The following is a 26,688-nucleotide window of genomic DNA, read 5'->3' on the forward strand; positions in this document are numbered from 1 at the left end:
TATTAATATTATTGACAAAATCATATGCATATCATATGTTTTGAACAATACTTGGGTCGGCAACCACTGCCTACCTATAATAGTTTTTGAACACCCTATCTAGATATCGGGTGTTTTCTGTACTAGATGAGCCCACACTGTGGCTTTCTCTTAATTTACTTAAGAGTTTATAGGTATATTTCATACTTTTTTATATACATATGATATATTTCTTAATATAATTGATATTTATGTTGATTTTCATATGTATATGGTTAATTTATTAATATTATTGACAAAATCATATGCATATCATATGTTTTGAACAATACTTGGGTCGGCAACCACTGCCTACCTATAATAGTTTTTGAACACCCTATCTAGATATCGGGTGTTTTCAGTACTAGATGAGCCCACACTGTGGCTTTTTCTCAATTTACTTAAGAGTTTATAGGTATATTTCATACTTTTTTATATACATATGTTATATTTCTTAATATAATTGATATTTATGCTGATTTTCATATGTATATGGTTAATTTATTAATATTATTGACAAAATCATATGCATATCATATGTTTTGAACAATACTTGGGTCGGCAACCACTGCCTACCTATAATAGTTTTTGAACACCCTATCTAGATATCGGGTGTTTTCAGTACTAGATGAGCCCACACTGTGGCTTTTTCTCAATTTACTTAAGAGTTTATAGGTATATTTCATACTTTTTTATATACATATGATATATTTCTTAATATAATTGATATTTATGCTGATTTTCATATGTATATGATTAATTTATTAATATTATTGACAAAATCATATGCATATCATATGTTTTAAACAATACTTGAGTCGGCAACCACTTATAGGTAGGTTTATAGGTATATTTCATACTTTTTTATATACATATGATATATATTTCTTCATATAATTGATATTCATACTGATTTTCATATGTATATGGTAAATTTATTTATATTATTGATATCATATATATATATATATATATATCGGATATCATAATTTCATATATTTTGAAGAATACTTTGATCGGCAAAACTGCCTTGCCTACCTATAATGATTTTTAATGGAAAAAAAGTGTTTAGTGTGAGCACCAGCCGCGTTGGTTTAATTTAATTTTATCCCAGTAGCAATTCTTCGGGACAGTAGGAATTTGATTAATTTATTGATGAACATTACTAATTGATTAACAAGGCATTGAACTACACTTTAAAAGTTACAGTTACTCCCGCCATTCAATTGTGTATTTTAAAAAATCTTTTGTTAGTCAGGGTGACTTATATCGTAATAATAAATTAATTACCTATTTTAATAATATTATATCATAGTATAATATTATATGAACGATTCCGCAAATAATATGTATTATTTATAGATATATTAAATATAGGTTTTTTTTTTATTCATTACCGGTCACCAATCATCTATATGGCTATACATTCATTAACTATTATTATTAATGTGACGAGACTCTTGGTTACCGTAAAGAGGTTTATATATAGTTATCTCAAACATTACTTTGTTTCTTTTACTTTGACATGATCTTATATGCGTCACTAATAATATGACGGGACATTTGGCTACCGTAAAAGTGGATTCATAGTTAATCTCAAACATTACTTTGTTTCTTTTACTTTGACATGATCTTATATGCGTCACTAATAATATGACGGAATATTTGGCTACGGTAAAAGTGGATTCATAGTTAATCTCAAACATTACTTTGTTTCTTTTACTTTGACATGATCTTATATGCGTCACTAATAATATGACGGGACATTTGGCTACCGTAAAAGTGGATTCATAGTTAATCTCAAACATTACTTTGTTTCTTTTACTTTGACATGATCTTATATGCGTCACTAATAATATGACGGAACATTTGGCTACCGTAAAAGTGGATTCATAGTTAATCTCAAACATTACTTTGTTTCTTTTACTTTGACATGATCTTATATGCGTCACTAATAATATGACGGAACATTTGGCTACCGTAAAAGTGGATTCATAGTTAATCTCAAACATTACTTTGTTTCTTTTACTTTGACATGATCTTATATGCGTCACTAATAATATGACGGGACATTTGGCTACCGTAAAAGTGGATTCATAGTTAATCTCAAACATTACTTTGTTTCTTTTACTTTGACATGATCTTATATGCGTCACTAATAATATGACGGAATATTTGGCTACGGTAAAAGTGGATTCATAGTTAATCTCAAACATTACTTTGTTTCTTTTACTTTGACATGATCTTATATGCGTCACTAATAATATGACGGGACATTTGGCTACCGTAAAAGTGGATTCATAGTTAATCTCAAACATTACTTTGTTTCTTTTACTTTGACATGATCTTATATGCGTCACTAATAATATGACGGGACATTTGGCTACCGTAAAAGTGGATTCATAGTTAATCTCAAACATTACTTTGTTTCTTTTACTTTGACATGATCTTATATGCGTCACTAATAATATGACGGAACATTTGGCTACCGTAAAAGTGGATTCATAGTTAATCTCAAACATTACTTTGTTTCTTTTACTTTGACATGATCTTATATGCGTCACTAATAATATGACGGAACATTTGGCTACCGTAAAAGTGGATTCATAGTTAATCTCAAACATTACTTTGTTTCTTTTACTTTGACATGATCTTATATGCGTCACTAATAATATGACGGAACATTTGGCTACCGTAAAAGTGGATTCATAGTTAATCTCAAACATTACTTTGTTTCTTTTACTTTGACATGATCTTATATGCGTCACTAATAATATGACGAGTACTTTTTGGCTACCTTTTTCTTTGGATTCCCCAAAAATCCAAAATTATAATTATCAAAATAAATTTAATAATTATAATATTCTTTCCATTTCGTTATTTTATTAAATATCGAATCATCAAGCAAAGGATAAGCTTCAGTGGATCGCAGTATGGCAGCTGCTCAACCACTTACAACACCTTGCCTGTTACAAAAGTCGTTTACAATTGATTCTAGGCTTTGTCATTGTATTAAATAATGTTTTTATATGTAACTAGCGCGGCATCAGGTGATCGAAGATCCTCCCAATTTACTATGTTACAAATTACATTGGCATCACATCCATTGTCGTTTATAAAATGAATTATAAACTTTAAATGGTTTAGAAGCCATACAATGCAAATTGCCCCTTATTTATCATTGCAGTCCAGCACGGATACGACCTTAGAGGCGTTCAGGCATAATCCAACGGACGTAGCGTCATACCACTGTTCGCTCGAACAAGTATTGTGCCATTGGTCCGTACCTGCGGTTCCTCTCGTACTACGCAGGAATGCTGTCGCAACAACGTTTTGTCATTAGTAGGGTAAAACTAACCTGTCTCACGACGGTCTAAACCCAGCTCACGTTCCCTTGCATGGGTGAACAATCCAACGCTTGGTGAATTTTGCTTCACAATGATAGGAAGAGCCGACATCGAAGGATCAAAAAGCGACGTCGCTATGAACGCTTGGCCGCCACAAGCCAGTTATCCCTATGGTAACTTTTCTGACACCTCTTGTTAAAAACTCTTTAAACCAAAAGGATCGATAGGCCGAGCTTTTGCTGTCCCTGTGTGTACTGAACACCGAGATCAAGTCAGCATTTGCCCTTTTGCTCTATGTGTGGTTTCTGTCCGCACTGAGCTGGCCTTGGGACACCTCCGTTATTATTTGAGAGATGTACCGCCCCAGTCAAACTCCCTACCTGGCAATGTCCTTGAATTGGATCATACCTGAGTAATTGGAGTTATACCAAATTTTCAAATCAAAAATACATAAATGCATCGTTTTATTAAAGAATTTGTTTGCGATTATATAACAAACTCGTGATACTTTGATCAAGAAGCTTGCATCAAAACCCAATACCATAAGATATAATAAATATATCCGTATAATGGCTAGGAAATGATACACGTTCCATTTAATCAAGTAAGTAAGGAAACAATAAGAGTAGTGGTATTTCATTGGCGATATCAAACCGAAGCCTAATATCTCCCACTTATTCTACACCTCTTATGTCTCCTTACACTGCCAGATTAGAGTCAAGCTCAAAAGGGTCTTCTTTCCCCGCTAATTATTCCAAGCCCGTTCCCTTGGCTGTGGTTTCGCTAGATAGTAGATAGGGACAGTAGGAATCTCGTTAATCCATTCATGCGCGTCACTAATTAGATGACGAGGCATTTGGCTACCTTAAGAGAGTCATAGTTACTCCCGCCGTTGACCCGCGCTTACTTGAATTTCTTCACTTTGACATTCAGAGCACTGGGCAGAAATCACATTGTGTCAACACCCGCTAGGGCCATCACAATGCTTTGTTTTAATTAGACAGTCGGATTCCCCAAGTCCGTGCCAGTTCTGAATTGATTGTTAATTGATAATCGTTATAATTAATAAGAACTAATCGGTTTGAGCCAATTAGTATTCTTAAAAATTTTAGCAAGAAAGTTCCACAATTGGCTACGTAACTAAACTATCCGGGGAACAAGTAACCACCATAAATGATAGACACTCTATTTACCCAGAACGAGCACATAAACCATGTTATTGTTTCCCAATCAAGCCCGACTATCTCAATCTTCAGAGCCAATCCTTATCCCGAAGTTACGGATCTAATTTGCCGACTTCCCTTACCTACATTATTCTATCGACTAGAGACTCTTCACCTTGGAGACCAGCTGCGGATATTGGTACGGCCTGTTGAGAAGTTTGCGTGTCCCCACCATAAATTTTCAAGGTCCGAGGAGAAAATATCGACACAACAGTATATGTCATGCTCTTCTAGCCCATCTACCATATCTCTCTGCGAAAGACTTCCATGGTAGTACGGCTATAAAACAGAAAAGAAAACTCTTCCGATATCTCTCGACGGCTTCTTTATGGTCGTTCCTGTTGCCAGGATGAGCACGAGGCCCATATTTAATAACAAACGGATACTCAACAGGTTACGGAATTGGAACCGTATTCCCTTTCGTTCAAAATTATTCAAGTATATTATTTTTGGCTTGTATATATATTTATTTAGTCATTAGTTTTTTACTTGAAAATTTTCGGCTTTCGCCTTGAACTTAGGACCGACTAACTCGTGATCAACCACTGTTCACACGAAACCCTTCTCCACTTCAGTCCTCCAAGGTCTCATTCGATTATTTGCTACTACCACCAAGATCTGTACCAATGGCAGCTCCATGCAGGCTTACGCCAAACACTTCTACGCATACCATTGTACCTTCCTACTCACTAAAGTTTCAAAATTTATATTACAAGTAATATAAATCATCTACTTTAGCGGTAATGTATAGGTATACAACTTAAGCGCCATCCATTTTAAGGGCTAGTTGCTTCGGCAGGTGAGTTGTTACACACTCCTTAGCGGATTTCGACTTCCATGATCACCGTCCTGCTGTTTTAAGCAACCAACGCCTTTCATGGTATCTGCATGAGTTGTTAATTTGGGCACCGTAACATTACGTTTGGTTCATCCCACAGCGCCAGTTCTGCTTACCAAAAGTGGCCCACTGGGCACATTATATCATAACCTTAAACTTCATATCAAGAAAGTTAAGGTTCTTACCCATTTAAAGTTTGAGAATAGGTTAAGATCGTTTCGACCCTAAGGCCTCTAATCATTCGCTTTACCAGATAAGATTATTTTATATAATATTAAAATGCACCAGCTATCCTGAGGGAAACTTCGGAAGGAACCAGCTACTAGATGGTTCGATTGGTCTTTCGCCCCTATACTCAATTCTGACAATCGATTTGCACGTCAGAACTGTTTCGGTCTTCCATCAGGGTTTCCCTGACTTCAACCTGATCAAGTATAGTTCACCATCTTTCGGGTCACAGCATATATGCTCAAGGTACGTTCCAGTTAGAGGCATAAATAATATAAATATCATTATACATAACTATATAGAACGCCCCGGGATTGTGTTAATTAACTATAAATAGTTAAAAAACTAATCCCATTATTAGTCAAGTTAATTACGCTATTAGGTTTATATCCCAATAACTTGCACATATGTTAGACTCCTTGGTCCGTGTTTCAAGACGGGTCCCGAAGGTATCCTGAATCTTTCGCATTGTTAATCATACAAGTGCATATAATAAACACAAAAATCATTGATAATTATGCCATTATATAATTCCGAAAAATTAACGCACTGTAATCATATAAATCTATCAGCACTTTATCAAATTAATGACATTTATTTTGTGTTAAAACGCAAGCATTTTAATTTAAATAAACTATAAGCCATATTTTATGATAAATTTTGTATGCTAATAGATTACAATGTCCTTATATGGAAAAAATGCACACTATTATCATAATATTGTTTAAATATTACAATTTTAATGATGAATTTTCCATAATGGATATTCAGGTTCATCGGGCTTAACCTCTAAGCAGTTTCACGTACTATTTAACTCTCTATTCAGAGTTCTTTTCAACTTTCCCTCACGGTACTTGTTTACTATCGGTCTCATGGTTATATTTAGTTTTAGATGGAGTTTACCACCCACTTAGTGCTGCACTATCAAGCAACACGACTCTTTGGAAACATCATCTAGTAATCATTAACGTTATACGGGCCTGGCACCCTCTATGGGTAAATGGCCTCATTTAAGAAGGACTTAAATCGTTAATTTCTCATACTAGAATATTGACGCTCCATACACTGCATCTCACATTTGCCATATAGACAAAGTGACTTAGTGCTGAACTGATTTCTTTTCGCTCGCCGCTACTAAGAAAATCCTAGTTAGTTTCTTTTCCTCCCCTAATTAATATGCTTAAATTCAGGGGGTAGTCCCATATGAGTTGAGGTTGTATATAACATTTTTTTTTCAATATATTCTTTACATTTATATAATGGAGAAACATTTAATGAATTCGTATAAAAATTTTTTTCGTTAATTAGTTTTAATTTAGTTATGAGTTTTAAACGAATTTAACGAAGAACAATAACATTTACAAAAGATTTCAATTTTACTAAATCATTAATAAGAGACAATTCTAGATGAAAAATATTTCAAACATTTTTTATGCTAGACATTCCTCAGTATTATATGATTGAAAATGAAAATATTTTTCTTCGTTTTTCACAATCAAATTATTTATAATGTGAGATAATGTTTTCCATAGATATTTTAATATTATGAATAAAAATAATAATTATATTTAATTAAAATTTTTATCCAATAATATACCATATGCTTAGAAATTTGATTACCAAATTTCTAAACAACTTAATTAGCATAGTCTTACAACCCTCAACCATATGTAGTCCAAGCAGCACTAAAAAATTAATTAAAGTACCATAACAGCATGGACTGCGATATGCGTTCAAAATGTCGATGTTCATGTGTCCTGCAGTTCACACGATGACGCACAGTTTGCTGCGTTCTTCATCGACCCATGAGCCGAGTGATCCACCGCTTAGAGTTTTTATATTTATTATTTCAATTTGTCAAATATGAATTTATTGAAAGAAATTAAAAATACACCATTTTACTGGCATATATCAATTCCTTCAATAAATCTTTTTTTTATACCTAAAACGAAATGCTGCGAAATGTCTTAGTTTTATATAAACAATATTATACCATTTATTACTTGGATAATTTACAATTTCATATAATTTTAATGTGATATAATATTGCGTTTTTTATATAAAACATTAACCTGAAGTAAACCAGGTACAACATTCAACATTTTAGGTTGTTGCATTAGCCAATGTATGCCCATAACTATGGTGAACAATACATATTCGCAACGCGTGTATATTATGGTCCATATACACGCAAGTTTCATATTATAATATATAAACATAAATTTGTGAATATATTATAATACAATTTAATTTGCTTGATTATTATTCTTGTTTGCTTGATTTTATTTATAAAAAAATTTAATCCAAATTTTCATTGAACTTCTTTTTTTTATAAATATATAATTGTTTGGCAATTTTATCTTGTTATATTATAAAAATATATTTTATAATTAAAACAAGTTATTGTTGTTTACGGTAAAGATATTATATACAATAATGATCCTTCCGCAGGTTCACCTACGGAAACCTTGTTACGACTTTTACTTCCTCTAAATAATCAAGTTCGGTCAACTTTTGCGAAACAACCGTAACACGCAAGGCGTCACAGTGATCACGTCCGGAGACCTCACTAAATAATTCAATCGGTAGTAGCGACGGGCGGTGTGTACAAAGGGCAGGGACGTAATCAATGCGAGTTAATGACTCACACTTACTGGGAATTCCAAGTTCATGTGAACAGTTTCAGTTCACAATCCCAAGCATGAAAGTGGTTCAGCGGTTTACCCGGACCTCTCGGTCTAGGAAATACACGTTGATACTTTCATTGTAGCGCGTGCAGCCCAGGACATCTAAGGGCATCACAGACCTGTTATTGCTCAATCTCATTATTGCTAGACGCAATTTGTCCATTTAAGAAACTAGTGTCCTTATAATGGGACAAACCAACAGGTACGGCTCCACTTACATAAACACATTCAAACACAATAAACATTTTATTGCCCACCATGAATGAAGGCTATATAAGCTTCAACACCATAATCCTGAAGATATCTATTTAATATATTTGAGTCTCGTTCGTTATCGGAATTAACCAGACAAATCACTCCACGAACTAAGAACGGCCATGCACCACCACCCATAGATTCGAGAAAGAGCTATCAATCTGTCTTACACACTTATGTTCGGACCTGGTAAGTTTTCCCGTGTTGAGTCAAATTAAGCCGCAGGCTCCACTCCTGGTGGTGCCCTTCCGTCAATTCCTTTAAGTTTCAGCTTTGCAACCATACTTCCCCCGGAGCCCAAAAGCTTTGGTTTCCCGGGAAGCGACTGAGAGAGCCATAAAAGTAGCTACACCCAATTGCTAGCTGGCATCGTTTATGGTTAGAACTAGGGCGGTATCTGATCGCCTTCGAACCTCTAACTTTCGTTCTTGATTAATGAAAACATCTTTGGCAAATGCTTTCGCTTAAGTTAGTCTTACGACGGTCCAAGAATTTCACCTCTCGCGTCGTAATACTAATGCCCCCAAACTGCTTCTATTAATCATTACCTCTTGATCTGAAAACCAATGAAAGCAGAACAGAGGTCTTATTTCATTATCCCATGCACAGAATATTCAGGCATTTGAAGCCTGCTTTAAGCACTCTAATTTGTTCAAAGTAATTGTACCGGCCCACAATAACACTCGTTTAAGAGCACTAATGCAGGTTTTTAAATAGGAGGAACATATGAAAAAATACAAGTACTTAATCACATATAAGAACTCCACCGGTAATACGCTTACATACATAAAGGTATAGTACTAACCACAAATGTAAGTTGTACTACCCGTATGAAGCACAAGTTCAACTACGAACGTTTTAACCGCAACAACTTTAATATACGCTATTGGAGCTGGAATTACCGCGGCTGCTGGCACCAGACTTGCCCTCCAATTGGTCCTTGTTAAAGGATTTAAAGTGTACTCATTCCAATTACAGGGCCTCGGATATGAGTCCTGTATTGTTATTTTTCGTCACTACCTCCCCGAGCTGGGAGTGGGTAATTTACGCGCCTGCTGCCTTCCTTAGATGTGGTAGCCGTTTCTCAGGCTCCCTCTCCGGAATCGAACCCTGATTCCCCGTTACCCGTTGCAACCATGGTAGTCCTAGATACTACCATCAAAAGTTGATAGGGCAGACATTTGAAAGATCTGTCGTCGGTACATGACCATACGATCTGCATGTTATCTAGAGTTCAACCAATATAACGATCTTGCGATCGCTTGGTTTTAGCCTAATAAAAGCACATGTCCCATAAAGGTTCATGTTTTAATTGCATGTATTAGCTCTAGAATTACCACAGTTATCCAAGTAACTGTTAACGATCTAAGGAACCATAACTGATATAATGAGCCTTTTGCGGTTTCACTTTTAATTCGTGTGTACTTAGACATGCATGGCTTAATCTTTGAGACAAGCATATAACTACTGGCAGGATCAACCAGAATAATGTTTTTCTTTACATATTTCATTCATATTTTCGAATAGAAATAATGCAATATAAATATTATAGATCTATTATTTTAATATTCTATTTTTTGAATTTGATTACGGCCAAAACTTGTATAGCATTCGTAATCCTTCTTTTATGTTTTGTTTTATACTTGTTTCGCCACTAATATAACAAGTTTTAGATGTTATAAGAATTATTCATTACATCATATATATAAATATACGTATGTATGTATAATTTTATAACATAATTTTTATTTAATATATATTTGCTACTATAATTTTATTATATGTACAATATTTTATTCTAAAATATCATTTTATTTCAACATACATAATTATTTATGTATCCACACATTTGCAATTTTTGTTTAATCAATATAAATATTGAATTAAATCATTTGTATTTTGATGTTAAATTTAAAATTTAACATTTTTCCATATAACTCTCGAATGATATATAATATAAAACCGAGCGCATATGAAAAATAAGTATTTATTTAATAATAATATTATTAAAAAATATTATTATTTTATTTGAACTCACTATACCGGCAAACGATATAGTGCGTCCGATTTTAAGGCAGGTACTAATTTAATATACATTATATTAGCCTGCCACCAAAAATTAACGATAATAATTGGAAACCAATTGTTATTATATATATACATATATAACCTTGGCGCACGTTTCAACGTTATTATCTTGAGTTTTAATAATATTAGTCCGCTCAGCCAAGTCTCGTATTCAAAAAGAATAAAGAAACAAATTTATACGGATAATATTATAATATATATTGTCAACATTGACTAAATCATATTATATACATAGATTTATATCAATTCTAGATGGACATCTACTGACCATCCTATAGTAGTTTTTTGCATCGATGTCTTGAAATCGGGCATTTTCAATTGGGGCTTGCCACCCACCCTACAGTTATTCTCCTATAATAACTTAAGAGAATATTGAATTCAGTACTTTTTATATACATATGAATTACTTCTTCATATAATTTATATTTATGCTGATTTTCATATGTATATGGTAAATTTATTTATATTATTGACAAAATCATATGCATATCATATGTTTTGAACAATACTTGGGTCGGCAACCACTGCCTACCTATAATAGTTTTTGAACACCCTATCTAGATATCGGGTGTTTTCTGTACTAGATGAGCCCACACTGTGGCTTTCTCTTAATTTACTTAAGAGTTTATAGGTATATTTCATACTTTTTTATATACATATGATATATTTCTTAATATAATTGATATTTATGCTGATTTTCATATGTATATGGTAAATTTATTTATATTATTGACAAAATCATATGCATATCATATGTTTTGAACAATACTTGGGTCGGCAACCACTGCCTACCTATAATAGTTTTTGAACACCCTATCTAGATATCGGGTGTTTTCTGTACTAGATGAGCCCACACTGTGGCTTTCTCTTAATTTACTTAAGAGTTTATAGGTATATTTCATACTTTTTTATATACATATGATATATTTCTTAATATAATTGATATTTATGCTGATTTTCATATGTATATGGTTAATTTATTAATATTATTGACAAAATCATATGCATATCATATGTTTTGAACAATACTTGGGTCGGCAACCACTGCCTACCTATAATAGTTTTTGAACACCCTATCTAGATATCGGGTGTTTTCTGTACTAGATGAGCCCACACTGTGGCTTTCTCTTAATTTACTTAAGAGTTTATAGGTATATTTCATACTTTTTTATATACATATGATATATTTCTTAATATAATTGATATTTATGTTGATTTTCATATGTATATGGTTAATTTATTAATATTATTGACAAAATCATATGCATATCATATGTTTTGAACAATACTTGGGTCGGCAACCACTGCCTACCTATAATAGTTTTTGAACACCCTATCTAGATATCGGGTGTTTTCTGTACTAGATGAGCCCACACTGTGGCTTTCTCTTAATTTACTTAAGAGTTTATAGGTATATTTCATACTTTTTTATATACATATGATATATTTCTTAATATAATTGATATTTATGTTGATTTTCATATGTATATGGTTAATTTATTAATATTATTGACAAAATCATATGCATATCATATGTTTTGAACAATACTTGGGTCGGCAACCACTGCCTACCTATAATAGTTTTTGAACACCCTATCTAGATATCGGGTGTTTTCAGTACTAGATGAGCCCACACTGTGGCTTTTTCTCAATTTACTTAAGAGTTTATAGGTATATTTCATACTTTTTTATATACATATGTTATATTTCTTAATATAATTGATATTTATGCTGATTTTCATATGTATATGGTTAATTTATTAATATTATTGACAAAATCATATGCATATCATATGTTTTGAACAATACTTGGGTCGGCAACCACTGCCTACCTATAATAGTTTTTGAACACCCTATCTAGATATCGGGTGTTTTCAGTACTAGATGAGCCCACACTGTGGCTTTTTCTCAATTTACTTAAGAGTTTATAGGTATATTTCATACTTTTTTATATACATATGATATATTTCTTAATATAATTGATATTTATGCTGATTTTCATATGTATATGATTAATTTATTAATATTATTGACAAAATCATATGCATATCATATGTTTTAAACAATACTTGAGTCGGCAACCACTTATAGGTAGGTTTATAGGTATATTTCATACTTTTTTATATACATATGATATATATTTCTTCATATAATTGATATTCATACTGATTTTCATATGTATATGGTAAATTTATTTATATTATTGATATCATATATATATATATATATATATCGGATATCATAATTTCATATATTTTGAAGAATACTTTGATCGGCAAAACTGCCTTGCCTACCTATAATGATTTTTAATGGAAAAAAAGTGTTTAGTGTGAGCACCAGCCGCGTTGGTTTAATTTAATTTTATCCCAGTAGCAATTCTTCGGGACAGTAGGAATTTGATTAATTTATTGATGAACATTACTAATTGATTAACAAGGCATTGAACTACACTTTAAAAGTTACAGTTACTCCCGCCATTCAATTGTGTATTTTAAAAAATCTTTTGTTAGTCAGGGTGACTTATATCGTAATAATAAATTAATTACCTATTTTAATAATATTATATCATAGTATAATATTATATGAACGATTCCGCAAATAATATGTATTATTTATAGATATATTAAATATAGGTTTTTTTTTTTTATTCATTACCGGTCACCAATCATCTATATGGCTATACATTCATTAACTATTATTATTAATGTGACGAGACTCTTGGTTACCGTAAAGAGGTTTATATATAGTTATCTCAAACATTACTTTGTTTCTTTTACTTTGACATGATCTTATATGCGTCACTAATAATATGACGGGACATTTGGCTACCGTAAAAGTGGATTCATAGTTAATCTCAAACATTACTTTGTTTCTTTTACTTTGACATGATCTTATATGCGTCACTAATAATATGACGGAATATTTGGCTACGGTAAAAGTGGATTCATAGTTAATCTCAAACATTACTTTGTTTCTTTTACTTTGACATGATCTTATATGCGTCACTAATAATATGACGGGACATTTGGCTACCGTAAAAGTGGATTCATAGTTAATCTCAAACATTACTTTGTTTCTTTTACTTTGACATGATCTTATATGCGTCACTAATAATATGACGGAACATTTGGCTACCGTAAAAGTGGATTCATAGTTAATCTCAAACATTACTTTGTTTCTTTTACTTTGACATGATCTTATATGCGTCACTAATAATATGACGGAACATTTGGCTACGGTAAAAGTGGATTCATAGTTAATCTCAAACATTACTTTGTTTCTTTTACTTTGACATGATCTTATATGCGTCACTAATAATATGACGGGACATTTGGCTACCGTAAAAGTGGATTCATAGTTAATCTCAAACATTACTTTGTTTCTTTTACTTTGACATGATCTTATATGCGTCACTAATAATATGACGGAATATTTGGCTACGGTAAAAGTGGATTCATAGTTAATCTCAAACATTACTTTGTTTCTTTTACTTTGACATGATCTTATATGCGTCACTAATAATATGACGGGACATTTGGCTACCGTAAAAGTGGATTCATAGTTAATCTCAAACATTACTTTGTTTCTTTTACTTTGACATGATCTTATATGCGTCACTAATAATATGACGGGACATTTGGCTACCGTAAAAGTGGATTCATAGTTAATCTCAAACATTACTTTGTTTCTTTTACTTTGACATGATCTTATATGCGTCACTAATAATATGACGGAACATTTGGCTACCGTAAAAGTGGATTCATAGTTAATCTCAAACATTACTTTGTTTCTTTTACTTTGACATGATCTTATATGCGTCACTAATAATATGACGGAACATTTGGCTACCGTAAAAGTGGATTCATAGTTAATCTCAAACATTACTTTGTTTCTTTTACTTTGACATGATCTTATATGCGTCACTAATAATATGACGGAACATTTGGCTACCGTAAAAGTGGATTCATAGTTAATCTCAAACATTACTTTGTTTCTTTTACTTTGACATGATCTTATATGCGTCACTAATATGACGGAACATTTGGCTACCGTAAAAGTGGATTCATAGTTAATCTCAAACATTACTTTGTTTCTTTTACTTTGACATGATCTTATATGCGTCACTAATAATATGACGGAATATTTGGCTACGGTAAAAGTGGATTCATAGTTAATCTCAAACATTACTTTGTTTCTTTTACTTTGACATGATCTTATATGCGTCACTAATAATATGACGGGACATTTGGCTACCGTAAAAGTGGATTCATAGTTAATCTCAAACATTACTTTGTTTCTTTTACTTTGACATGATCTTATATGCGTCACTAATAATATGACGGAACATTTGGCTACCGTAAAAGTGGATTCATAGTTAATCTCAAACATTACTTTGTTTCTTTTACTTTGACATGATCTTATATGCGTCACTAATAATATGACGGAACATTTGGCTACCGTAAAAGTGGATTCATAGTTAATCTCAAACATTACTTTGTTTCTTTTACTTTGACATGATCTTATATGCGTCACTAATAATATGACGGGACATTTGGCTACCGTAAAAGTGGATTCATAGTTAATCTCAAACATTACTTTGTTTCTTTTACTTTGACATGATCTTATATGCGTCACTAATAATATGACGAGTACTTTTTGGCTACCTTTTTCTTTGGATTCCCCAAAAATCCAAAATTATAATTATCAAAATAAATTTAATAATTATAATATTCTTTCCATTTCGTTATTTTATTAAATATCGAATCATCAAGCAAAGGATAAGCTTCAGTGGATCGCAGTATGGCAGCTGCTCAACCACTTACAACACCTTGCCTGTTACAAAAGTCGTTTACAATTGATTCTAGGCTTTGTCATTGTATTAAATAATGTTTTTATATGTAACTAGCGCGGCATCAGGTGATCGAAGATCCTCCCAATTTACTATGTTACAAATTACATTGGCATCACATCCATTGTCGTTTATAAAATGAATTATAAACTTTAAATGGTTTAGAAGCCATACAATGCAAATTGCCCCTTATTTATCATTGCAGTCCAGCACGGATACGACCTTAGAGGCGTTCAGGCATAATCCAACGGACGTAGCGTCATACCACTGTTCGCTCGAACAAGTATTGTGCCATTGGTCCGTACCTGCGGTTCCTCTCGTACTACGCAGGAATGCTGTCGCAACAACGTTTTGTCATTAGTAGGGTAAAACTAACCTGTCTCACGACGGTCTAAACCCAGCTCACGTTCCCTTGCATGGGTGAACAATCCAACGCTTGGTGAATTTTGCTTCACAATGATAGGAAGAGCCGACATCGAAGGATCAAAAAGCGACGTCGCTATGAACGCTTGGCCGCCACAAGCCAGTTATCCCTATGGTAACTTTTCTGACACCTCTTGTTAAAAACTCTTTAAACCAAAAGGATCGATAGGCCGAGCTTTTGCTGTCCCTGTGTGTACTGAACACCGAGATCAAGTCAGCATTTGCCCTTTTGCTCTATGTGTGGTTTCTGTCCGCACTGAGCTGGCCTTGGGACACCTCCGTTATTATTTGAGAGATGTACCGCCCCAGTCAAACTCCCTACCTGGCAATGTCCTTGAATTGGATCATACCTGAGTAATTGGAGTTATACCAAATTTTCAAATCAAAAATACATAAATGCATCGTTTTATTAAAGAATTTGTTTGCGATTATATAACAAACTCGTGATACTTTGATCAAGAAGCTTGCATCAAAACCCAATACCATAAGATATAATAAATATATCCGTATAATGGCTAGGAAATGATACACGTTCCATTTAATCAAGTAAGTAAGGAAACAATAAGAGTAGTGGTATTTCATTGGCGATATCAAACCGAAGCCTAATATCTCCCACTTATTCTACACCTCTTATGTCTCCTTACACTGCCAGATTAGAGTCAAGCTCAAAAGGGTCTTCTTTCCCCGCTAATTATTCCAAGCCCGTTCCCTTGGCTGTGGTTTCGCTAGATAGTAGATAGGGACAGTAGGAATCTCGTTAATCCATTCATGCGCGTCACTAATTAGATGACGAGGCATTTGGCTACCTTAAGAGAGTCATAGTTACTCCCGCCGTTGACCCGCGCTTACTTGAATTTCTTCACTTTGACATTCAGAGCACTGGGCAGAAATCACATTGTGTCAACACCCGCTAGGGCCATCACAATGCTTTGTTTTAATTAGACAGTCGGATTCCCCAAGTCCGTGCCAGTTCTGAATTGATTGTTAATTGATAATCGTTATAATTAATAAGAACTAATCGGTTTGAGCCAATTAGTATTCTTAAAAATTTTAGCAAGAAAGTTCCACAATTGGCTACGTAACTAAACTATCCGGGGAACAAGTAACCACCATAAATGATAGACACTCTATTTACCCAGAACGAGCACATAAACCATGTTATTGTTTCCCAATCAAGCCCGACTATCTCAATCTTCAGAGCCAATCCTTATCCCGAAGTTACGGATCTAATTTGCCGACTTCCCTTACCTACATTATTCTATCGACTAGAGACTCTTCACCTTGGAGACCAGCTGCGGATATTGGTACGGCCTGTTGAGAAGTTTGCGTGTCCCCACCATAAATTTTCAAGGTCCGAGGAGAAAATATCGACACAACAGTATATGTCATGCTCTTCTAGCCCATCTACCATATCTCTCTGCGAAAGACTTCCATGGTAGTACGGCTATAAAACAGAAAAGAAAACTCTTCCGATATCTCTCGACGGCTTCTTTATGGTCGTTCCTGTTGCCAGGATGAGCACGAGGCCCATATTTAATAACAAACGGATACTCAACAGGTTACGGAATTGGAACCGTATTCCCTTTCGTTCAAAATTATTCAAGTATATTATTTTTGGCTTGTATATATATTTATTTAGTCATTAGTTTTTTACTTGAAAATTTTCGGCTTTCGCCTTGAACTTAGGACCGACTAACTCGTGATCAACCACTGTTCACACGAAACCCTTCTCCACTTCAGTCCTCCAAGGTCTCATTCGATTATTTGCTACTACCACCAAGATCTGTACCAATGGCAGCTCCATGCAGGCTTACGCCAAACACTTCTACGCATACCATTGTACCTTCCTACTCACTAAAGTTTCAAAATTTATATTACAAGTAATATAAATCATCTACTTTAGCGGTAATGTATAGGTATACAACTTAAGCGCCATCCATTTTAAGGGCTAGTTGCTTCGGCAGGTGAGTTGTTACACACTCCTTAGCGGATTTCGACTTCCATGATCACCGTCCTGCTGTTTTAAGCAACCAACGCCTTTCATGGTATCTGCATGAGTTGTTAATTTGGGCACCGTAACATTACGTTTGGTTCATCCCACAGCGCCAGTTCTGCTTACCAAAAGTGGCCCACTGGGCACATTATATCATAACCTTAAACTTCATATCAAGAAAGTTAAGGTTCTTACCCATTTAAAGTTTGAGAATAGGTTAAGATCGTTTCGACCCTAAGGCCTCTAATCATTCGCTTTACCAGATAAGATTATTTTATATAATATTAAAATGCACCAGCTATCCTGAGGGAAACTTCGGAAGGAACCAGCTACTAGATGGTTCGATTGGTCTTTCGCCCCTATACTCAATTCTGACAATCGATTTGCACGTCAGAACTGTTTCGGTCTTCCATCAGGGTTTCCCCTGACTTCAACCTGATCAAGTATAGTTCACCATCTTTCGGGTCACAGCATATATGCTCAAGGTACGTTCCAGTTAGAGGCATAAATAATATAAATATCATTATACATAACTATATAGAACGCCCCGGGATTGTGTTAATTAACTATAAATAGTTAAAAAACTAATCCCATTATTAGTCAAGTTAATTACGCTATTAGGTTTATATCCCAATAACTTGCACATATGTTAGACTCCTTGGTCCGTGTTTCAAGACGGGTCCCGAAGGTATCCTGAATCTTTCGCATTGTTAATCATACAAGTGCATATAATAAACACAAAAATCATTGATAATTATGCCATTATATAATTCCGAAAAATTAACGCACTGTAATCATATAAATCTATCAGCACTTTATCAAATTAATGACATTTATTTTGTGTTAAAACGCAAGCATTTTAATTTAAATAAACTATAAGCCATATTTTATGATAAATTTTGTATGCTAATAGATTACAATGTCCTTATATGGAAAAAATGCACACTATTATCATAATATTGTTTAAATATTACAATTTTAATGATGAATTTTCCATAATGGATATTCAGGTTCATCGGGCTTAACCTCTAAGCAGTTTCACGTACTATTTAACTCTCTATTCAGAGTTCTTTTCAACTTTCCCTCACGGTACTTGTTTACTATCGGTCTCATGGTTATATTTAGTTTTAGATGGAGTTTACCACCCACTTAGTGCTGCACTATCAAGCAACACGACTCTTTGGAAACATCATCTAGTAATCATTAACGTTATACGGGCCTGGCACCCTCTATGGGTAAATGGCCTCATTTAAGAAGGACTTAAATCGTTAATTTCTCATACTAGAATATTGACGCTCCATACACTGCATCTCACATTTGCCATATAGACAAAGTGACTTAGTGCTGAACTGATTTCTTTTCGCTCGCCGCTACTAAGAAAATCCTAGTTAGTTTCTTTTCCTCCCCTAATTAATATGCTTAAATTCAGGGGGTAGTCCCATATGAGTTGAGGTTGTATATAACATTTTTTTTTCAATATATTCTTTACATTTATATAATGGAGAAACATTTAATGAATTCGTATAAAAATTTTTTTCGTTAATTAGTTTTAATTTAGTTATGAGTTTTAAACGAATTTAACGAAGAACAATAACATTTACAAAAGATTTCAATTTTACTAAATCATTAATAAGAGACAATTCTAGATGAAAAATATTTCAAACATTTTTTATGCTAGACATTCCTCAGTATTATATGATTGAAAATGAAAATATTTTTCTTCGTTTTTCACAATCAAATTATTTATAATGTGAGATAATGTTTTCCATAGATATTTTAATATTATGAATAAAAATAATAATTATATTTAATTAAAATTTTTATCCAATAATATACCATATGCTTAGAAATTTGATTACCAAATTTCTAAACAACTTAATTAGCATAGTCTTACAACCCTCAACCATATGTAGTCCAAGCAGCACTAAAAAATTAATTAAAGTACCATAACAGCATGGACTGCGATATGCGTTCAAAATGTCGATGTTCATGTGTCCTGCAGTTCACACGATGACGCACAGTTTGCTGCGTTCTTCATCGACCCATGAGCCGAGTGATCCACCGCTTAGAGTTTTTATATTTATTATTTCAATTTGTCAAATATGAATTTATTGAAAGAAATTAAAAATACACCATTTTACTGGCATATATCAATTCCTTCAATAAATCTTTTTTTTTATACCTAAAACGAAATGCTGCGAAATGTCTTAGTTTTATATAAACAATATTATACCATTTATTACTTGGATAATTTACAATTTCATATAATTTTAATGTGATATAATATTGCGTTTTTTATATAAAACATTAACCTGAAGTAAACCAGGTACAACATTCAACATTTTAGGTTGTTGCATTAGCCAATGTATGCCCATAACTATGATGAACAATACATATTCGCAACGCGTGTATATTATGGTCCATATACACGCAAGTTTCATATTATAATATATAAACATAAATTTGTGAATATATTATAATACAATTTAATTTGCTTGATTATTATTCTTGTTTGCTTGATTTTATTTATAAAAAAATTTAATCCAAATTTTCATTGAACTTCTTTTTTTTATAAATATATAATTGTTTGGCAATTTTATCTTGTTATATTATAAAAATATATTTTATAATTAAAACAAGTTATTGTTGTTTACGGTAAAGATATTATATACAATAATGATCCTTCCGCAGGTTCACCTACGGAAACCTTGTTACGACTTTTACTTCCTCTAAATAATCAAGTTCGGTCAACTTTTGCGAAACAACCGTAACACGCAAGGCGTCACAGTGATCACGTCCGGAGACCTCACTAAATAATTCAATCGGTAGTAGCGACGGGCGGTGTGTACAAAGGGCAGGGACGTAATCAATGCGAGTTAATGACTCACACTTACTGGGAATTCCAAGTTCATGTGAACAGTTTCAGTTCACAATCCCAAGCATGAAAGTGGTTCAGCGGTTTACCCGGACCTCTCGGTCTAGGAAATACACGTTGATACTTTCATTGTAGCGCGTGCAGCCCAGGACATCTAAGGGCATCACAGACCTGTTATTGCTCAATCTCATTATTGCTAGACGCAATTTGTCCATTTAAGAAGCTAGTGTCCTTATAATGGGACAAACCAACAGGTACGGCTCCACTTACATAAACACATTCAAACACAATAAACATTTTACTGCCCACCATGAATGAAGGCTATATAAGCTTCAACACCATAATCCTGAAGATATCTATTTAATATATTTGAGTCTCGTTCGTTATCGGAATTAACCAGACAAATCACTCCACGAACTAAGAACGGCCATGCACCACCACCCATAGATTCGAGAAAGAGCTATCAATCTGTCTTACACACTTATGTTCGGACCTGGTAAGTTTTCCCGTGTTGAGTCAAATTAAGCCGCAGGCTCCACTCCTGGTGGTGCCCTTCCGTCAATTCCTTTAAGTTTCAGCTTTGCAACCATACTTCCCCCGGAGCCCAAAAGCTTTGGTTTCCCGGGAAGCGACTGAGAGAGCCATAAAAGTAGCTACACCCAATTGCTAGCTGGCATCGTTTATGGTTAGAACTAGGGCGGTATCTGATCGCCTTCGAACCTCTAACTTTCGTTCTTGATTAATGAAAACATCTTTGGCAAATGCTTTCGCTTAAGTTAGTCTTACGACGGTCCAAGAATTTCACCTCTCGCGTCGTAATACTAATGCCCCCAAACTGCTTCTATTAATCATTACCTCTTGATCTGAAAACCAATGAAAGCAGAACAGAGGTCTTATTTCATTATCCCATGCACAGAATATTCAGGCATTTGAAGCCTGCTTTAAGCACTCTAATTTGTTCAAAGTAATTGTACCGGCCCACAATAACACTCGTTTAAGAGCACTAATGCAGGTTTTTAAATAGGAGGAACATATGAAAAAATACAAGTACTTAATCACATATAAGAACTCCACCGGTAATACGCTTACATACATAAAGGTATAGTACTAACCACAAATGTAAGTTGTACTACCCGTATGAAGCACAAGTTCAACTACGAACGTTTTAACCGCAACAACTTTAATATACGCTATTGGAGCTGGAATTACCGCGGCTGCTGGCACCAGACTTGCCCTCCAATTGGTCCTTGTTAAAGGATTTAAAGTGTACTCATTCCAATTACAGGGCCTCGGATATGAGTCCTGTATTGTTATTTTTCGTCACTACCTCCCCGAGCTGGGAGTGGGTAATTTACGCGCCTGCTGCCTTCCTTAGATGTGGTAGCCGTTTCTCAGGCTCCCTCTCCGGAATCGAACCCTGATTCCCCGTTACCCGTTGCAACCATGGTAGTCCTAGATACTACCATCAAAAGTTGATAGGGCAGACATTTGAAAGATCTGTCGTCGGTACATGACCATACGATCTGCATGTTATCTAGAGTTCAACCAATATAACGATCTTGCGATCGCTTGGTTTTAGCCTAATAAAAGCACATGTCCCATAAAGGTTCATGTTTTAATTGCATGTATTAGCTCTAGAATTACCACAGTTATCCAAGTAACTGTTAACGATCTAAGGAACCATAACTGATATAATGAGCCTTTTGCGGTTTCACTTTTAATTCGTGTGTACTTAGACATGCATGGCTTAATCTTTGAGACAAGCATATAACTACTGGCAGGATCAACCAGAATAATGTTTTTCTTTACATATTTCATTCAAATTTTCGAATAGAAATAATGCAATATAAATATTATAGATCTATTATTTTAATATTCTATTTTTTGAATTTGATTACGGCCAAAACTTGTATAGCATTCGTAATCCTTCTTTTATGTTTTGTTTTATACTTGTTTCGCCACTAATATAACAAGTTTTAGATGTTATAAGAATTATTCATTACATCATATATATAAATATACGTATGTATGTATAATTTTATAACATAATTTTTATTTAATATATATTTGCTACTATAATTTTATTATATGTACAATATTTTATTCTAAAATATCATTTTATTTCAACATACATAATTATTTATGTATCCACACATTTGCAATTTTTGTTTAATCAATATAAATATTGAATTAAATCATTTGTATTTTGATGTTAAATTTAAAATTTAACATTTTTCCATATAACTCTCGAATGATATATAATATAAAACCGAGCGCATATGAAAAATAAGTATTTATTTAATAATAATATTATTAAAAAATATTATTATTTTATTTGAACTCACTATACCGGCAAACGATATAGTGCGTCCGATTTTAAGGCAGGTACTAATTTAATATACATTATATTAGCCTGCCACCAAAAATTAACGATAATAATTGGAAACCAATTGTTATTATATATATACATATATAACCTTGGCGCACGTTTCAACGTTATTATCTTGAGTTTTAATAATATTAGTCCGCTCAGCCAAGTCTCGTATTCAAAAAGAATAAAGAAACAAATTTATACGGATAATATTATAATATATATTGTCAACATTGACTAAATCATATTATATACATAGATTTATATCAATTCTAGATGGACATCCACTGACCATCCTATAGTAGTTTTTTGCATCGATGTCTTGAAATCGGGCATTTTCAATTGGGCTTGCCACCCACCCTACAGTTATTCTCCTATAATAACTTAAGAGAATATTGAATTCAGTACTTTTTATATACATATGAATTACTTCTTCATATAATTTATATTTATGCTGATTTTCATATGTATATGGTAAATTTATTTATATTATTGACAAAATCATATGCATATCATATGTTTTGAACAATACTTGGGTCGGCAACCACTGCCTACCTATAATAGTTTTTGAACACCCTATCTAGATATCGGGTGTTTTCTGTACTAGATGAGCCCACACTGTGGCTTTCTCTTAATTTACTTAAGAGTTTATAGGTATATTTCATACTTTTTTATATACATATGATATATTTCTTAATATAATTGATATTTATGCTGATTTTCATATGTATATGGTAAATTTATTTATATTATTGACAAAATCATATGCATATCATATGTTTTGAACAATACTTGGGTCGGCAACCACTGCCTACCTATAATAGTTTTTGAACACCCTATCTAGATATCGGGTGTTTTCTGTACTAGATGAGCCCACACTGTGGCTTTCTCTTAATTTACTTAAGAGTTTATAGGTATATTTCATACTTTTTTATATACATATGATATATTTCTTAATATAATTGATATTTATGCTGATTTTCATATGTATATGGTTAATTTATTAATATTATTGACAAAATCATATGCATATCATATGTTTTGAACAATACTTGGGTCGGCAACCACTGCCTACCTATAATAGTTTTTGAACACCCTATCTAGATATCGGGTGTTTTCTGTACTAGATGAGCCCACACTGTGGCTTTCTCTTAATTTACTTAAGAGTTTATAGGTATATTTCATACTTTTTTATATACATATGATATATTTCTTAATATAATTGATATTTATGTTGATTTTCATATGTATATGGTTAATTTATTAATATTATTGACAAAATCATATGCATATCATATGTTTTGAACAATACTTGGGTCGGCAACCACTGCCTACCTATAATAGTTTTTGAACACCCTATCTAGATATCGGGTGTTTTCTGTACTAGATGAGCCCACACTGTGGCTTTCTCTTAATTTACTTAAGAGTTTATAGGTATATTTCATACTTTTTTATATACATATGATATATTTCTTAATATAATTGATATTTATGTTGATTTTCATATGTATATGGTTAATTTATTAATATTATTGACAAAATCATATGCATATCATATGTTTTGAACAATACTTGGGTCGGCAACCACTGCCTACCTATAATAGTTTTTGAACACCCTATCTAGATATCGGGTGTTTTCAGTACTAGATGAGCCCACACTGTGGCTTTTTCTCAATTTACTTAAGAGTTTATAGGTATATTTCATACTTTTTTATATACATATGTTATATTTCTTAATATAATTGATATTTATGCTGATTTTCATATGTATATGGTTAATTTATTAATATTATTGACAAAATCATATGCATATCATATGTTTTGAACAATACTTGGGTCGGCAACCACTGCCTACCTATAATAGTTTTTGAACACCCTATCTAGATATCGGGTGTTTTCAGTACTAGATGAGCCCACACTGTGGCTTTCTCTTAATTTACTTAAGAGTTTATAGGTATATTTCATACTTTTTTATATACATATGATATATTTCTTAATATAATTGATATTTATGCTGATTTTCATATGTATATGATTAATTTATTAATATTATTGACAAAATCATATGCATATCATATGTTTTAAACAATACTTGAGTCGGCAACCACTTATAGGTAGGTTTATAGGTATATTTCATACTTTTTTATATACATATGATATATATTTCTTCATATAATTGATATTCATACTGATTTTCATATGTATATGGTAAATTTATTTATATTATTGATATCATATATATATATATATATATATCGGATATCATAATTTCATATATTTTGAAGAATACTTTGATCGGCAAAACTGCCTTGCCTACCTATAATGATTTTTAATGGAAAAAAAGTGTTTAGTGTGAGCACCAGCCGCGTTGGTTTAATTTAATTTTATCCCAGTAGCAATTCTTCGGGACAGTAGGAATTTGATTAATTTATTGATGAACATTACTAATTGATTAACAAGGCATTGAACTACACTTTAAAAGTTACAGTTACTCCCGCCATTCAATTGTGTATTTTAAAAAATCTTTTGTTAGTCAGGGTGACTTATATCGTAATAATAAATTAATTACCTATTTTAATAATATTATATCATAGTATAATATTATATGAACGATTCCGCAAATAATATGTATTATTTATAGATATATTAAATATAGGTTTTTTTTTTATTCATTACCGGTCACCAATCATCTATATGGCTATACATTCATTAACTATTATTATTAATGTGACGAGACTCTTGGTTACCGTAAAGAGGTTTATATATAGTTATCTCAAACATTACTTTGTTTCTTTTACTTTGACATGATCTTATATGCGTCACTAATAATATGACGGGACATTTGGCTACCGTAAAAGTGGATTCATAGTTAATCTCAAACATTACTTTGTTTCTTTTACTTTGACATGATCTTATATGCGTCACTAATAATATGACGGAATATTTGGCTACGGTAAAAGTGGATTCATAGTTAATCTCAAACATTACTTTGTTTCTTTTACTTTGACATGATCTTATATGCGTCACTAATAATATGACGGGACATTTGGCTACCGTAAAAGTGGATTCATAGTTAATCTCAAACATTACTTTGTTTCTTTTACTTTGACATGATCTTATATGCGTCACTAATAATATGACGGAACATTTGGCTACCGTAAAAGTGGATTCATAGTTAATCTCAAACATTACTTTGTTTCTTTTACTTTGACATGATCTTATATGCGTCACTAATAATATGACGGAACATTTGGCTACGGTAAAAGTGGATTCATAGTTAATCTCAAACATTACTTTGTTTCTTTTACTTTGACATGATCTTATATGCGTCACTAATAATATGACGGGACATTTGGCTACCGTAAAAGTGGATTCATAGTTAATCTCAAACATTACTTTGTTTCTTTTACTTTGACATGATCTTATATGCGTCACTAATAATATGACGGAATATTTGGCTACGGTAAAAGTGGATTCATAGTTAATCTCAAAC

At 32.8% G+C, this 26,688-nt stretch overlaps 6 non-coding genes across 6 annotated transcripts; all 6 read right to left on the reverse strand.

The window, feature by feature from the left end:
* Positions 1–2,910: 2,910 nt before the first annotated feature.
* Positions 2,911–6,871, reverse strand: LOC122320835. The gene has a single exon (XR_006245875.1). It is a non-coding gene; the product is annotated as a large subunit ribosomal RNA (ribosomal RNA).
* Positions 6,872–7,308: 437 nt separating this feature from the next.
* On the reverse strand, positions 7,309–7,488 carry LOC122320840. Its single transcript, XR_006245878.1, has one exon. It is a non-coding gene; the product is annotated as a 5.8S ribosomal RNA (ribosomal RNA).
* Positions 7,489–8,088: 600 nt separating this feature from the next.
* On the reverse strand, positions 8,089–10,083 carry LOC122320830. Its single transcript, XR_006245870.1, has one exon. It is a non-coding gene; the product is annotated as a small subunit ribosomal RNA (ribosomal RNA).
* A 5,360-nt stretch (positions 10,084–15,443) lies between these two features.
* On the reverse strand, positions 15,444–19,405 carry LOC122320833. Its single transcript, XR_006245873.1, has one exon. It is a non-coding gene; the product is annotated as a large subunit ribosomal RNA (ribosomal RNA).
* A 437-nt stretch (positions 19,406–19,842) lies between these two features.
* On the reverse strand, positions 19,843–20,022 carry LOC122320841. Its single transcript, XR_006245879.1, has one exon. It is a non-coding gene; the product is annotated as a 5.8S ribosomal RNA (ribosomal RNA).
* A 601-nt stretch (positions 20,023–20,623) lies between these two features.
* LOC122320829 lies at positions 20,624–22,618 on the reverse strand. Its single transcript, XR_006245869.1, has one exon. It is a non-coding gene; the product is annotated as a small subunit ribosomal RNA (ribosomal RNA).
* Between the last annotated feature and the right edge of the window lie 4,070 nt (positions 22,619–26,688).

The sequence above is a fragment of the Drosophila ficusphila genome, unplaced genomic scaffold (assembly GCF_018152265.1).
Source record: "Drosophila ficusphila isolate 14025-0441.05 unplaced genomic scaffold, ASM1815226v1 contig_842, whole genome shotgun sequence".
Lineage (NCBI taxonomy): Eukaryota > Metazoa > Arthropoda > Insecta > Diptera > Drosophilidae > Drosophila > Drosophila ficusphila.